Consider the following 15,488-nt stretch of genomic DNA (forward strand, 5'->3'; position numbering starts at 1 on the left):
TTAGTTTTGTTTGTTTTTTAAGTTCCCTATAAGAGTGACATCATATGGGATTTGTCTTTCTCTGACTGACTGATTTCAGTTAGGATAATACTCTCTAGCTCCATCCATGTGCCTGCAAATGGCAAGGTTTCACTCAAGCCTAGCAATACTCCATTGTGTGTGTGTGTGTGTGTGTGTGTGTGTGTGTGTGTGAATACACACATCTATCATCTCATTTGTCAATTTTTCTACAGACACTTGGGTTGATTCCATATTGTGATATTGTAAATAATGGTGCAAGAAACATAGGGGTGCACGTATCCTTTTAAGTTGCTGTTTTCATAGTCTTTGGGCAAATACCAGTAGTGTGATTGTTGGATCGTAGGGTAGTTGTATATTTAATTTTTTGAGGAACCTTCATACTGTTTTCCACGGTGGCCACCACAGTTTGCATTCCCACCCACAGTTCGCGAGGATTCCCCTTTATCCACATCCTCCCAACGCCTGCTCTTTCTTGTGCTTTTGATGTTAGCCATTCTGAGAGGTGTGAGGTAATACCTCATTGTCCTTTGGATTTACATTTTCCTGATGATGGGTGATGGTGAACATCTTTTCACGGGACTGTTGGCCATTTGTATTTCTTCTTTGGAGAAATGTCTGTTCATGTCTTCTGCCTATTTTTTAACTGAAGTATTTGTTTTTTGGGGGTCGAGTAGTATCAGTTCTATGTTTTGGACACTATCCTTTTATTGCATATAATCTTTGCAAACATCTTCTCCCTTTGAGTAGGTTGTCTTATTATTTTTACGTTTTCATTGTTCTTCTGCCATGTGGAAACTTTTTATTTTGCTCTATTGCCAATAGTTTATTTTTGCTTTCATTTCCTTTGCCTCAGGAGACAGTCTAGAAAAACGTTGGTATGGTCCATGTCAAGAAGTTACTGTCTTCCCTCCTGTAGAATTTTTGTGGATTTAGGTCTCATATTGAGGTCTTGAAATTGTTTTGTGTTTGTCTGTATTGTGTAAGAAAGCAGTCTAATTTCATTCTTTTGTGCGTAGCTGTCTAGTTTTCCCAACACCATTTGTTGTAGAGACTGTCCTTTTCCCTTTTGATATCATTGCTTGCCTTGTGGAAGATTCATGGACCACATAATTGTGGGTTTCTGTCTGAACTTGTATCCTGTTCCTTTGGTCGCTGTGTCTATTTTTGTGCCGTACTCTCTTGTTAGGATGACTGCAGCTTTGTAGTATAACCTGAAATCTGAAATTGTGAGTCCTCCAGCTTTGTTTTTCTTTTCCACATTGCACTGGCTGTTCAGTATCTTTAGTGGTTCCATACAAATGTTTAGGATTGTTTATTCGAGGTCTTTTATTCTTTAATTTAAATTCAGTTAGCCAACTTACAGTACATCATTAGTTTCAGATGTAGTCTTCAATAAATTACCAGTCGTGTGGAACACCCAGTGCTCATTGTATCGTGTGACCTCCTTAATGCCACTCACCCAGTTACCCCCCCCCAACTTCTCCTCCAGCAATCATCAGTTTGTTGCGATAGTTAAGAGTCTATCATGGGTTTTCTCCCTCTGATGACTTCCCTTTCTATTTTCCCTCCCTATGGTCTTCTTCCCTGTTTCTGATATTCCACATAGGAGTGAAAGCATATGATCATTGTCTTTCTTTCATTGGCTTATTCCACTCAGCATAATACCCTCCAGCTCCACCCAGGTCGGTGTGATGGTAAGTATTCATCCTTTCTGATGGCTGAGTAATATTCCATTATATATATGATCCACATCTTCTTTATCCATTCATCTGTCCATGATCATCTGCACTCTTTCCACAGCTTGTCTATTATGGATATTGCTGCTATGAACACTGGGGTGCATGTGTCCCGTCTTCACTACCTCTGTCTCTTTGGGGTAAATCCCCAGTAGTGCAATTGCTGGGACATAGGGTAGCTTTATTTATAACGTCTTGAGGAAACTCCGTACCATTTTCCAGAGTGGCTGTACCGGACTGCATTCGCACAGGGGTGTAAGAGGGTTCCCGTTTCTCCACATCCTCTCCAACATGTATAGTTTCATGTCTTCTTATTTTTAGATATTCGGCCTCGTGTGATATGGCATCTATAGGGGTTTAGATTTGCATTTCCCTGAAGCCAAGTGATATGAAGCATTTATGCACGTATCTTTTGGTCACCAGTACATCGTCATCAGTGAAATGACTTCCCATTTTAATCCATCTCAAGACCTAAAGCTGGGTAAGGCACTGAAGCTGGATGATGCCATCGGTTGGAATTGTGGAGAATTTCAAAAGATCTCCATGGAGAGCAAGTTTAAAGGTCAGTGTGAAGCTACTAATTGGATCCGGGGAGATCTCTGAAAGTGGGGGTTCCCTGGGATGGGCTGAGGGGGGCCCTCCGATTTTCCTGCTATGAATCCTTTCTGCAGCCCCAAACAGACAGTTTCCTGCAGTGGGGCAGGCTGAGTCCTCTAGTCGTGCAGAGGTGAGCCCGATGCCTGGTACCTTGGAGGCAGGCAAACGGGGAGGGGACCCTCAGCAGAAGACCCAGGGTTAGGTTAGGCCTCAAGAGACAGCAGGTGCGAACTGCCCAGTGCTCAGAGAACTCCCAGGCCGACTGAGATGAGGGCACAAGGGCGGGTGAGTGTGAGCCTTGGGGTTTGATCCGGAAGGGCTCACAAAGGTCGGGGTTCACCAGCAGGGGCTCTGAGGGGGTGTCCCAGTTCTCTTGCCCTGAATGCTCTATTGTGCCCCAAAACGGTACAGTTTCCTGTGGGCTGCAGGCTGAGTCCTACGGTGGGGCTTGGGTGTCCCCAATCCCCCAGAGTTGGGCGCCAGGATCCTGGGGAGGGGCCTCTCTGTGGCCAAACTAGGGTAAGGGTTAGGGTCCAGGGGCCCGGCAGGGCCAATCTAGCAAGCTGTGCGGTGAGCTCCGTGGAGGGCTGAGATGAGGCCATGGGGGAGGGTGAGCATGGGCCTCAGGGTTGGGGCACGGGGGTTGCCAAAGGTGGGGACGGGCTCCGGGGGCCTCCCTAAGTTCTCGTGCCCTGTATGCTCTGTAGCGCCCCAAGGGGCACGGTTTCCTGTGGACTGGCAAGCTGAGTCCTGAGGCGGGGCACAGGTATCCCAATTCCCCGGGGCTGCGGTGTAAGGCTCCTGGGGAGGCCGCCAAACCCGCGGCTGACCTAGGGTTAGGGTTAGGCCCCAGGAGCCCCGCAGGCCCGATCTGCTGGCTGTATGGTGAGCTACACAGGCTGAGGTGAGGGTGTGGGGAGGGTGAGCGTGGGCCTCAGGGTTGGGGTGCGGGAGGCCGCCAAAGTTCGCTGGGGGCTCAGGGGGGCCCTCCTGGTTCTCCCGCCCTGAATGCTCTATGGCCTCCCAAGGGGCACGGTTTCCTGCAGGGTGGCAGACTGAGTCCTGCGGTGGGGCTCAGGTGTCCCGAATCCCCGCGGCTGCGGCTCCAGGCTCCTGGGGAGGGGCCCCTCCACAGATGAACTAGGGTTAGGGTTGGGGCCCAGGAACCCCGCAGGCCAGATCTGCCCGCTATGTGGCGAGCTCTGCCACGGGTTGAGGTGAGGGTACGGGGTGGGGTGAGCATGGGCATCAAGGTTGGGGCTTAGGGATCGCTGAAGTTCTCCGGGGGCTCTGGGGGCCCTCCCGGTTCTCCCACCCTGAATGCTCTACAGCCTCCCAAGGGGCACGGTTTCCTGCGGGGTCGCAGGCTTTGTCCTGCAGTGGGGCTCAGGTGTCCCCAGTCCCCGGGGCTGCGGCACCGGGCCCCGGGGGAGGGGCCCTCCCTAGCCGACCTAGGGTCAGGACTAGGCCCCAGGAACCGGGCAGGACTGATCTGCCGGCTCTGCGACGAGCTTGGTGGCAGGCTGAAGGGAAGGCGCGGGGCGGGATGAGCGTGGGCCTCAGAGTTGGGGTGTAGGGGGCCGCCGAGGATCGCTGGGGGCTCAGGGGGGCCCTACTAGTTCTCCTGCACGGGATGCTCTGTGGCGCCCCAAGGGGCATGGTTTCCTGAGGGGTGGCAGGCTGAGTCCCGTGGTGGGGCTCAGGTGTACCCAATCCCCGGGGTTAGGGTACGGATTAGGGTACGGGTTAGGGTTAGTGTACGGGTTATGGTTAGTGTTCAGGTGAGGGTAGGGGTTAGGGTTAGGGTAAGGTGAGGTTACGGGTTAGGGTTGGCTTTAGGGGTTACAGGTTAGGGGTTATGGGTTACGGTACGGATTAGGGTTTAGGGTACGGGTTAGGGTTTAGGGTTTGGGTTTAGTGTACGGGTTAGGGTTAGGGTACGGGTTAGGGTATGGGTTAGGGTTAGGGTACAGGTTAGGGTACGCGTTAGGGTACAGTTTAGGGACGGGTTAGGGTACGGTTTAGGGTGCAGGTTAGGGTTAGGATATGGGTTAAGGTTAGGGTATGGGTTAGGGTTACGGTACGGGTTAGGTTACGGTTTAGGATTAGGGTTAGGGTACGGGTTAGGGTTAGGGTATGGATTAGGGTATGGGTTAGGGTATGGGTTATCGTTAGGGTTACGTTTTGTGTTAGGGATAGGGTACGGGTTTGGGTTTGGGTGTGGTTTAGGGTATGGGTTAGGATACGGGTTAGGTTTAGGTTAGGGTTAGGGTTGGTACGGTTTAGGGAACGGGTTAGGTTTAGGGTACGGTTTAGGGTTAGGGTATGGGTTAGGGTACAGGTTAAGTTACTAGTTAGGGTTAGGGTTCGGGTTAGGGTATGGGTTAGTGTTCGGGTTAGGGATAGGGTACGGATTAGGGTAAGGGTTAAGGTACGGGATAGGCTGCAGGTTAGTGTTAAGGCAGGGTACTGGTTAGGGTTAGGGTTTAGGGTTAGGGTTAGTATACGGGTAGTGTTAGGCTACAGGTTAGTGTATGGGTTAGGGTTAGGGTACGGGTTAGGTTCAGGGTTTAGGGTTTAGGGTTAGGGTACGAGTTAGGGGACGGTTTAGGGATAGTGTTAGGGTATGGGTTTGGGTTAGGGTTAGGGTACGGATTAGGGTACATGTTAGGGTTAGGGTACAGGATAGGGTATGTGTTAGGGTTAGAATACGGGTTAGGGTACAGGTTAGGGTACAGTTTAGGGTTAGGGTAAGGGTTAGGGTACGGGTTAGGGTTAGGGTACAGGTTATGGGTAGGTTTAGGGGAAGGTGTAGGGTTGAGGGTAGGGTTAGGTTTAGGGGTTAGGGTTAAGGTTAGGGTTTAGGGTTTAGGTTTAGAGTTAGGGTTAGGGTTAGACCCCAGGAGGCCAGTAGGCCTGATCTGCCAGCTCTGCGGTGAGCGGTGGGAAGGGCTGAGGTGAGGGCGCTGGCGATGGAAGCGTGGGTCTCAGCGTTTTGGCATGGGGGGCCTTCGAAGGTCGTTGGTGGCTCGGAGGGCCCTGCCTGTTCTCCCACCCTGAATGAATGGCGGTACCCCTAGCGGCTCGGGTGCCAGCGGGGCAGCAGGGTGAGTTCGGTGCTGAGGCTCGGGGGTCCCCAATCCCCAGTGTTCAGCGCCAGTCCCCTTGAGAGGGGCCCCTCGGGGGCCGAACTAGGGTTAGGGATTGCCCCCAGGAGGCTGACAGGCCCGATCCGCCAGCTGTGCAGTGAGCGGAGGGGCGGGCCGAGGTGAGGGCGCTGGCGAGTGGGAGCATGGGCCAAAGCATTTTGACTCAGGGGCATTCAGAGTTTGCCAGGGTCTCGGAGGGCCCTGCCTGTTCCTCCGCCCTGAATGACTGGTGGCGCCCCTAGCGGCCCAGGTGGCAGCAGGGCGGCAGGGTGAGTCTGGTGCTGGGGCGCGGGGGTCGCCAATCCCCGGCTTTGTGGTGCAGGCCCTTTGGGAGGGGCCCCTCGGCGGCTGACCTAGGGTTAGGGTTAGCCCCCAGAAGGCCGGCAGGCCCTATCTGCCCACTGTGCGTCGAGCGGAGGGGCGGGCCCTGGTGAGGGCGCTGGTGAGCGGGAGCCTGGGCCCAAGCGTTTTGGCGCGGGGGCCCTTTGAAGGACGCTGGGGGCTCGGATCGCCCTGCATGGTCCTCCACCCTGAATGACCAGTGGCGCCACTGGCGGCCCGGGTGGTTGCGGGGCAGCAGGGTAAGTCCGGCACTGGGGCTCGGGGGTCGCAAATCCCCAGCGTTGTGGCGCCAGGCCCCTTGGAAGGGGCCACTTGGGGGCCGACCTAGGGTTAGGGTTAGCCCCCAGAAGGCCGGCAGGCCCGATCCGCTGCTGTGCGGCAAGCGGATGGGCAGGCCGAGGTGAGGGCGCTGGCGAGCGGGAGCGTGGGCCCCAGCGTTTTGGCACAGGCTGCTATCGAAAGTCGCCGAGGGCTCAGAGGGCCCTGCCCATTCTCCCGCCCTGAACGATCAGCGGCACCCTAGGGGCCCAGGTGTCGGCGGGGCATAAGAGTGAGTCCAGCGTTGCGACTCGGTTGTCCCCAATCCCCGGCGTTGCGGCGCCAGGCCCCTTGGGAGGGGCCCCTCGTGGGCCGATCTAGGGTTAGGATTAGCCCCCAGGAGGCTGGCAGGCCCGATCCGCTGCTGTGCAGGGAGCGGAGGGGCGGGCCGAGGTGAGGGCGCTGGCGAGCAGGAGCGTGGGCCCCAGCGTTTTAGCGCGGCTGCTATCGAAGGTCACCGAGGGCTCGGAGGGCCCTGCCCATTTTCCCACCCTGAATGAGTGACGGCAGCCCTAGCAGCCTGGGTGGCGGTGGGGCGGCAGGGTAATTCCGGTGCTGAGGCTTGGGGGTCCCCAATCCCCGGTGTTGCGGCGGCAGGCCCCTTCAGATGGGCCCCTCTGGGGCCAACGTAGGGTTAGAGTTACCCCCAGGAGGCCGGTAGGCCGGATCCACCAACTCTGCAGTGAGCGGAGGGGTGGGCCGAGTTGAGGGCGCTGGTGAGCGTGAGCTTGGGACCCAGCGTTTTGGTGCGGATGACCTTCGAAAGTCGCCAGAGTCTCGAGGGCCCTGCCTGTTTACCAACCCTGAATGACCGGCGACGCCCCAGCGGGCCCGGTGTGGGCTTGGCGGCAGGGTGATTCCCGCGCTGCAGCTCGGGGGTCCCCAATCCCCTGAGTTCGGTGCCAGGCCCCTTGGGAGGGGCCCCTCGGGGACCGACCAAGGGTTAGAGTTAGCTCCCAGGAGGCCGTCAGGCCCAATACTCCGGCTAGGCCGCGAACGGAGGGGCGGGCCGAGGTTAAGGCGCTGGCGAGCGAAAGCGTGGGCCCTGGCGTTTTGGCACAACGGGCCTTTGAAGATCACCGGGGCCTCAGAGGGCCCTGCCTGTTCTCCCGCCCTGAATGAAAGGCAGCACCCCTAGCGGCCTGAGTGGCGGCGGGGCTGCAGGGTGAGTCCGACGCTGGGGCTCGGTCGTCCCCAATCCCTGGCGTTGTGGCGCCAGGTCCCTTGGGAGGGACGCCTCGGGGGCCGACCTAGGGTTAGGGTTAGCCCCCAGGAGGTCGGCAGGCCTGATCTGCCGGCTGTGCAGCAAGCGGAGGAGCGGGCCAAGGTGAGGGCGCTGGTGAGAGGGAGTGTGGGCCCAAGCGTTTTGAAGTGGGAGGCCTTCAAACGTCGCTGGGGGCTCGAAGGGCCCTGCCCCTCCTCCCGCCCTGAATGACTGGAGGCGCCCCTAGCGGCCTGAGTGGTGGCGGGGCAGCAGGGTGAATCTGGCGCTGAGGCTCAGGGGTCCGCAATGCCAGGCGTTGGGGCTCCAGGCCCCTTGGGAGGGGCCCTTCCGGGGCCGACCTAGGGTTAGAGTTAGCCCCCAGGAGGCTGGCAGGCCCGATCCGCCAGCTGTGCGGAGAGCGCAGAGCGGAGGGGCGGGCCGAGGTGAGGGTGCTGGCAAGCTCCAGCGTGGGCCCCAGTGTTTTGGCGCAGATGGCCTTCAAAATTCACCGGAGTCTTGAGGGCTCTGCCCGTTCTCCCACCCTGAATGACCAGCGACGCACCAGCGGGCCCGATGTCGGTGGGGAGGCAGGGTGAGTCCGGCACTCACGTAGATGTGAGTTGAAAGATGGCTTTGGTACAATTTTTTTTAAAGTTTTTTTTTTTAATATTATGTTAGTCACCATACAGTACATCCCGGGTTTCCAATGTAAAGTTCGATGATTCATTAGTTGCGTATGACACCCAAGGCACCATGCAATACGTGCCCTCCTTACTACCCATCACCAGTCTATCCCAATCCCCCACCGCAATCCTCTCCGAAGCCCTCAGTTTGTTTCTCAGAGTCCATGGTCTCTCATGCTTCATTCCCCCTTCTGATTACCCCCCTTTCTTTATCCCTTTCTTCCCCTACCGATCTTCCGAGGTCTTATGTTCCATAGATGAGAGAAATCATATGATAATTGTCTTTCTCTGCTTGACTTATTTCACTTAGCATTATCTCCTCCAGTGCCGTCCATGTTGTAGCAAATGTTGAGAACTCGTTCTTTCGGTTACCTGAGTAATATGCCATTGTATATATGGACCACAACTTCTTACTCCAGTCATCTCTTGAAGGGCATGTCGGTTCCTTCCACGATTTAGCTATTGTGGACATTGCTGCTGTGAACATTGGGGTGCATATGGCCCTTCTCTTCACCACGTCTGTATCTTTGAGGTAAATACCCAGTAGTGCAATGGCTGGATCGTAGGGTAGCTCACTTTTTAACTTTATAAGGGACCTCCACACTGTTTTCCAGAGTGGCTATACCAACTTGCATTCCCACCAACAGAGTGGGAGGGATCCCCTTTCTCCACATCCTCTCCAACAATTGTTGTTTCTTGCCTTGTCAATTTTTGCCATTCTAACTGGCATAAGGTATTATCTCAGTGTGGTTTTGATTTGAATTTCCTTGATGGCTAATGATTTTGAACATTTTTTCATGTGTCTGTTAGCCATTTGTACATCTTCATTGGAAAAGTGTCTGTTCACATCTTCTGCCCATATTATCATTTGCTTATTTTTTTCTTGTGTATTGAGTTTGAGGAGTTCTTTGTAGATCTTGAATACCAGTCTTTTATCTATAGTGTCATTTACAAATAAATTCTCCCATTCCCTGGGCTGGTGCTTAGTTTTTTTTACTGTTTCCTTGGCAGTGCAGAAGGTTTTTGTCTTGATGAAGCCCCACAAATTCGTTTTATCTTCTGTCTCTCTTGCCTTTGGATATGTGTCATGAAAAAGTTTACTTTGGCCGATGTCGTGGAGGTTGCTGCCTATGTTCTCCTCTAGGATTTTGATGGATTCCTGTCTCACTTCGAGGTCTTTCATCCATTTGGAGTTTATTTTTGTGTATGGTGTGAGTGAGTGGTCATGTTTCATTCTTTTGCATGTAGCTGTCCAATTTTCCCAGCACCATTTATTGAAGAGACTGTCTTTTTCCCACCGGATGTTTTTTCCTGCTTTATCAAAGATTAGTTGCCCAAAGAGCTGAAGGTCCATTTCTGGGTTCTCTATTCTGTTCCATTGGTCTATGTGTCTGTTCTTGTACATGCTGTCTTTGTGATCACAGCTTTGTAGTACAGCTCGAAATCCGGCATTATGATGCCCTCAGCTTTGTTTTTCCTTATCAACAGTTCCTTGGAGATTTGGGGCCTTTTCTGGTTCCATACAAATTTAAGGACTATTTGTTCCAGTTCTTTGAAAAATGTCATCGGTATTTTGATCAGGATAGCATTGAATGTGTAGATTGCTCTGGATAGCATGGACATTTTAACTATGTTAGTTCTTCTGATCCATGAGCATGGAATATTATTCCATCTTTTCTTGTCTTCCTCAATGTCTTTCAAGAGTGATTTGTAGTTTTAGAATACAGATCCTTTAAGTCTCGGTTAACTTAATGCAAAGGTAACATATGGTTTTTGGTGCTCTTGCAAATGGGATGGATTCCCTAATTTCTCTTTCTTCAGTCGCATTATTTGTTTATAGAAATGCAACTGATTTCTGAGTACTGATTTTGTATCCTGCCACATTGTTCTTTCTTAAAGACTGGTTAATGGCCCTTTCCTTATGCTTTCATTCCCACTCGGAAACATGCATCCATCATCGTGACAGACGTTAGGATTCGGAGGACCCTTTCCATACCCTCTTCTTACTGAGAGTTACGTCTATGGCAGTTTAATTAATGTTCAACACACATACTGGGAAACACTGGTGCCTTCACTAATCGATGTTGCTGTCTCTCTGCACAAACTTGGTTCGCTGAATTAAATAATGGCACTTTCTTTTCCTTTTCACAAAACCTTTTCAAACGGCTTTCCTCCTCATGACAGATGTGAGTTGAGAGATGATTTCTGTGTAGTGTTCTTAAGTAGTTAAACAAAGGGCATTATCTTGATGCTTGCAGACCCCATTTTGCACAATGCTCCCAATCCATGACACCAGATGTGAGGTGCAAGATGCTTTTATATAGAGTGTTCTCTCCTAGCGTAAAGCAGGTGACACCTTACTTATGCATTCATGGACACTTTTGAAAAACTTGCCACCTTCCTAAGAGAAGACTTGACTTGGACAATGGTGTCTATTCGGTGTTCTGACTGAGATTTGTGAAAATTGCCCTTAAGGTTCATCACACTTTTTGGAAAACTTGGGTGTGTTCATCGGTCCTGATGTTGGTTTGATGTTGCCTTCTATCAACACTGAGTTGGTTCTCACAACTACTTAGATAGGACCTCTCCTTCTGCTTTCACTTGCACTTCTGCAAGTACTTCTTCTTCATTACAGAAGATGTGAATTGGAAGATCTTTTCCCAAGGGTGTCCTTACCTGAGCATACAGCATGTTCCTTACGTTTTCATACACACTTTTGGAACATACATCCATCCTCATGAACGTAGATATGATTTGGAATGTTGTCTCTAGATGGTGCTCTTTCACATCTATGGCAGTTCCCTTAAGGTTCAACACATGTAATGGGAAACCCTGCTCTCTTCACTGATCAATGTTGCCGTCTCTCTACCCAAACTTGGTTCTCTGAACTGACTGATGGCACTTTCTTTTCGTGTTCACACAACCTTTTCTAATGGCTTTCCTCCTTTTCTTTGGAAATTTTGTTTGGAAATTTTAATATGCCTTTCTTAATATTTGATAGAGCAGACAAAACTCGGTCACAAATGTGACCTAATTGACGTCTATGGAACATTCGATAATAAGTGCAGAATACATTATTTTCCAGCGGTCATAGACTATTTACCCAAACAGATGATATGTTGGACCATGAATCATGTCTACATTTTAAAATAAAATAACTAGATTCTATTCTTAGGCCTCCAAGGAATAGAGCCCTAGTCCTCATCAAAAGAAGACCAGGCAGTCCCTCTATGTTTAAAAATTCAATGTAACTTTGCTGCATATCTTAAGGGTCAGAGAGGGGATCGCAGTGGATATTTGCCACCTTTTCTACATCAGGGCTCACACACAATGGCCCTTTGTCTCTGAAGAACACTGACTATCCTAACGTAGACAGGAGTTAAGCCTCCTATCAGAGTTCTGCATGTGCCAGCCACACCTGGCAGTCTTGGCCTGGGCCCACCACCACCTCCCTCCAGCTTTCCTTCTTGCTGGTATTGAGTTAAGGGAGTCAACATAGCCATATGGAGATGGGAGCTCCCCTCTCCTAGTGATGATGGTGCTATTGTCCCCACCAGTCTATCAACATGATTTCTGAGAGAATTACGACACAATAGCAGCTTCTTGACCTTCCTTAAGGTTTAAAAATCATCTTGTGAGTCATCTTTTCAAAAAACGGTTTCACCATGTGTTCTTTTCTCTGGAAAAGAAATAGACCCAATGGTAATTATGGCTCCTGAGCACCTGCTCTTGGGAGATTGCATAGTGGCTCTGTTTAGCATTCTCCCTCTTAAACTTCTCAACTGGGGTGTAGATAGAATGAGTCCCATTTTTAGATGGATAGACAAGGGCTCAGAGATTATATGAATTACAGAGGATTTTAGTGTCAGAAACCTAAGTGGGATCTCCAAACTGACTCCAAAACCCTTGTTCTTCCATACAGGGTACCATTTCGCTCTTACCTCTGGTCTTGTTGATCTGGAAACCTAGGAAGTATTAGGATTTTCTTGTTGTGTGGCCAAATGGAACGAATTCGGCTGCCTTTTCACCTCTGCCCATCATGACCATAAAGATAATTATCTCAGTGGAGGACCTTTGAGTAAGAGACTTAAAGATCCCTTAGAATAGAGATACTATACTATTTTTCTGATATTAAAGTGCCTGAAAGAACTATCCTTTTTTAATTGATGGAAGCTCTTGGTGGAAAGGTCGGAAAGACTATTTGAAAACACTCAGCCTCTTCTACAGAGTGAGACAATGCCTCTAAAGATTGCTAAAATATTCCCTTACCTCTGATTATTTACTTCCCAACTATCGCAGTGTTTCTATGTTAGGATTACGATTTCCATGAGGCAAAAGTTGCGGAGAAAGAACTTAGTGTATCCAGGGGCACTTTCGTATTGTGACAGTGAGCTATTCTGTTGTATTCTGTAGTCCAAGGGAATGGTGCCAGACATCTCTAAGATGTCTAAAATTCTGACTGTAAATGATCTCTATGCTTCAGAGATTTGGGCAGGACAAGGGAGGAGTCCAGAGACCGTGAATGCCTCTGTTACCTGTGTTGACCATGGAGCAGGTAACCTTCTGTAGGGGTCCTTTTGATGTCTCTGAGCTATGGGAAAGGTGCTTTCATCTCAAGCTCCTCCATTTGGTAGTGGTGATAAGGATAAAAGTGATTATTATCTCATACCATCTGTGGACCCTGATCTTGACCTCCTAGGGAAACCCTCCTTTATCATTTCACCCAGCTCAAAATGACCAGGCAAACCCTCAAAGCATGGGCCCTATTTCTGCCCCCAGCACATATTGTCCATCTGTTTCAAAAAGAAAAAAGAGAACAAAAAAATGCCCTTGCCAACATCAAGGTGAGAACACAAAAGAACCTCTCTGTCCCCCGTAAGATTAAAGTCATACCGACTTGTACATACTGAAAAGATAAGAAAAGTCTGTCACTTTCTGGAATCTTCTGCCTCATCGTGATGGGTAACTGTACCTAACACAAAACAGAACAAATATATAACCCTGCCCTAAATGTTCCTTCCCTGGAGCACTCCCTTCTTTGTGAAGACTGTGTCTCCCAGGCATCTGACCTGACTTGGGTTTGAATAAAACTCTCTTCATTTCTCTCTAAAATGTTTTAAAATGTTCCTTCCTTTAGTGTTGACAATAACACTATGTTTTCTTTTCAAGTGAAAAATAAATGTTCCTGGTTCACAACCGTGACAGCACAGAAGGCCGGCTGTTCCTCCTGGCCCCTACCCTGCAGAACCAAGCATGTGTATATAGATTCCAGCACAAATGGGCTCATCCTAGAAGGATGCTTTGAAGGTCTGAGAAGCACTACCCACTCCATGGGTGAGACAAGAAGGCAAAGCTATTCCCGCTTGGAGCATTCCTTTTGGGGCTTAAAATTGCCTTGGACATGCATGAAAGCATTGCCATTTCCTAAAGCCCAAAGCTGGAACAGTCTGAGAGCAGCTGACCTAGCCAGAATCCAGGCACACACCTGTAGGAAGGGTTGGTGCAGAAGGGAAGGGGCAGGGCTCTGAGGGTGTTCTGCAGCTAGAGGGGTCCGCGGAAGGGGCAGTGTATGTGTGTGTGTGTGTGTGTGTGTGTGTGTGTGTGTGTGTGTGCTTGGGGCCCTGCCCGTGATCACAGTCATGCCTGCGCTGGGCATTGAGCCAAGGAGGCAGGTCTTGGACCCCTTGCACTCCCAGAGTTGTGAGTCATGGGGCCGGTTGCCCCGCATTCAAGGGGCTGGAAACCGCACACTCCCAAACCAATCACCCCATGGGGGTGGAGCTACGTCTCTGTGGGCAAACCCAGAGCAGACCTAGGATGCAGACTGGGAACCAGGGAAGGGGAGCTCTGAGAGATTCAACGTGTGGAGTTCCTGGCTGAGTGAATGCATGCTGTGTGCCTGTGTGGGGCATGGTCTGGGAGTAGGGGCACCCCGGGTGAGAGGTGGGGTTCTGGAAGGGCATGTGGAGGGAGTTCATTTGGAGACTCAGTTGAGTTTTCTTTTTCCCTTGATAGTCTCTTCTGCCTACTCTCTGTCAACTGGCCTTACATAGCAAACCCATGGACTCCAGGGCACCTGCTCAGCAGAGCTTTTGTGGTATTGGTCGCAGACATTCCAGGGTTTCACTTGTTCCCCAGCAAGAGCGAGAGTAAGGACCGCACGGTCCCCAACTTCAGTGCGGTGCCCCTGTCCCCCGACACAGTGCAGGTAATGGACCTTGAGCAGTTCCCCAAGTTCAGCAGGGTGTTCCCTGTTCCTTCAGGCACATGTGTGGCACTAGGAAACCCCAGAGCCATTACCCAACTTCAGCATTGTGCTGCCTGTTCCCTGGGAATGGTGGCAATGGGCTGGAAGATAATTACTACTAAAAGACAAGTCTGTGTTTCCCCTTCTCCCAGAAACTGCAGCAGGCATGCTGGTTTTAGGTCCGAGGAGCCGCCTTCTCCCCACCTAACAACACTTCTCTTCTCTGGCTCCATGAGTCCCGAGGTTTTGAACGTCTGCATCTGAGTCAGTGAGGCAGCTTGACACAGGACACCAGCATTCAGAGAAAGCGGCAGGTCCATTTGGAGAAATGTCATATCCACGTCAGGACTGGAGGTAACACCTCTCATTAACCCACTATCTCCTGGGCTTTTCTCTTTTCTCTAGTTGAGCCATGAAGTAAAACTTAAGTAATAGTTGTCAGTGTTCTGAATTTGGTGAAGGAGGTACTTAGTTTCTGAGCTTAGAGCACTTTGCAGGGGATCCCATTTTCTCTGTTCATTGACTGCTTATGAATGTATTTTGAGCAGCTGTTTCCTAGAAACACTCTTTCATTAGAAAGGGAAGGTTAGATTTACTCTTTGTGTATTTTTAAGATATACATCTAACAGTGTTTATTCAGTTGGGCCTACGATATGGGTGAGTGGCCACCATTTAGGGTTAGATGGCTTTTTGTCGTCAGATACAGATATGGATGATGTCTTGTCATTTGTCAAAGGTGATGTTTCATTACTGATTAGTCTTTTCATCCCAAGAATTACAATGAGGGTCGAGGGAAAATTCAAAATTATTCAAAGCAGCCTTTTCCTGTTTAAAAGTTAAGCTTGACTATCTAGCTTTACTAGATGTATCAACTCAATATTTTGAGGTGCCATATTCTCTCTGTCATTTCTTTGGTGGTGCAGTCAGAAGGAGAGTCTTTGGGAATTCCTTTGGATAGAGTCATGCTCGTGGCTTCAAGGGGCCTGGTGACGGGAGCCCTGGGCTGAGTTCTGGAACTACTTGCTTGACGCTGGGTGAGTCAGGTTATCCCACAGAGTTTCTGTTTCCTCCTTATGAGATTGCTGGAAGGTGAAATAAGTCAAGCAGAGAAAGGCAATTTTGATACGGATTCACTCATTTATGGAACAGGAGAAATAGCAGGGAGCTCAGTAGGAGAAGGAAGGGAAGAAT

The 15,488-nt window shown here is 50.3% G+C and overlaps 1 long non-coding RNA gene across 1 annotated transcript; it reads left to right on the top strand.

The window, feature by feature from the left end:
• Positions 1 to 13,730: 13,730 nt before the first annotated feature.
• On the top strand, positions 13,731 to 15,259 carry LOC130542624 (uncharacterized). Its single transcript, XR_008957299.1, has 3 exons — positions 13,731 to 14,258; positions 14,450 to 14,651; positions 15,221 to 15,259. It is a non-coding gene; the product is annotated as an uncharacterized LOC130542624 (long non-coding RNA).
• Positions 15,260 to 15,488: the final 229 nt, after the last annotated feature.

Source organism: Ursus arctos, unplaced genomic scaffold (genome assembly GCF_023065955.2).
Source record: "Ursus arctos isolate Adak ecotype North America unplaced genomic scaffold, UrsArc2.0 scaffold_10, whole genome shotgun sequence".
In the NCBI taxonomy this organism is placed as follows: Eukaryota; Metazoa; Chordata; class Mammalia; order Carnivora; family Ursidae; genus Ursus; species Ursus arctos.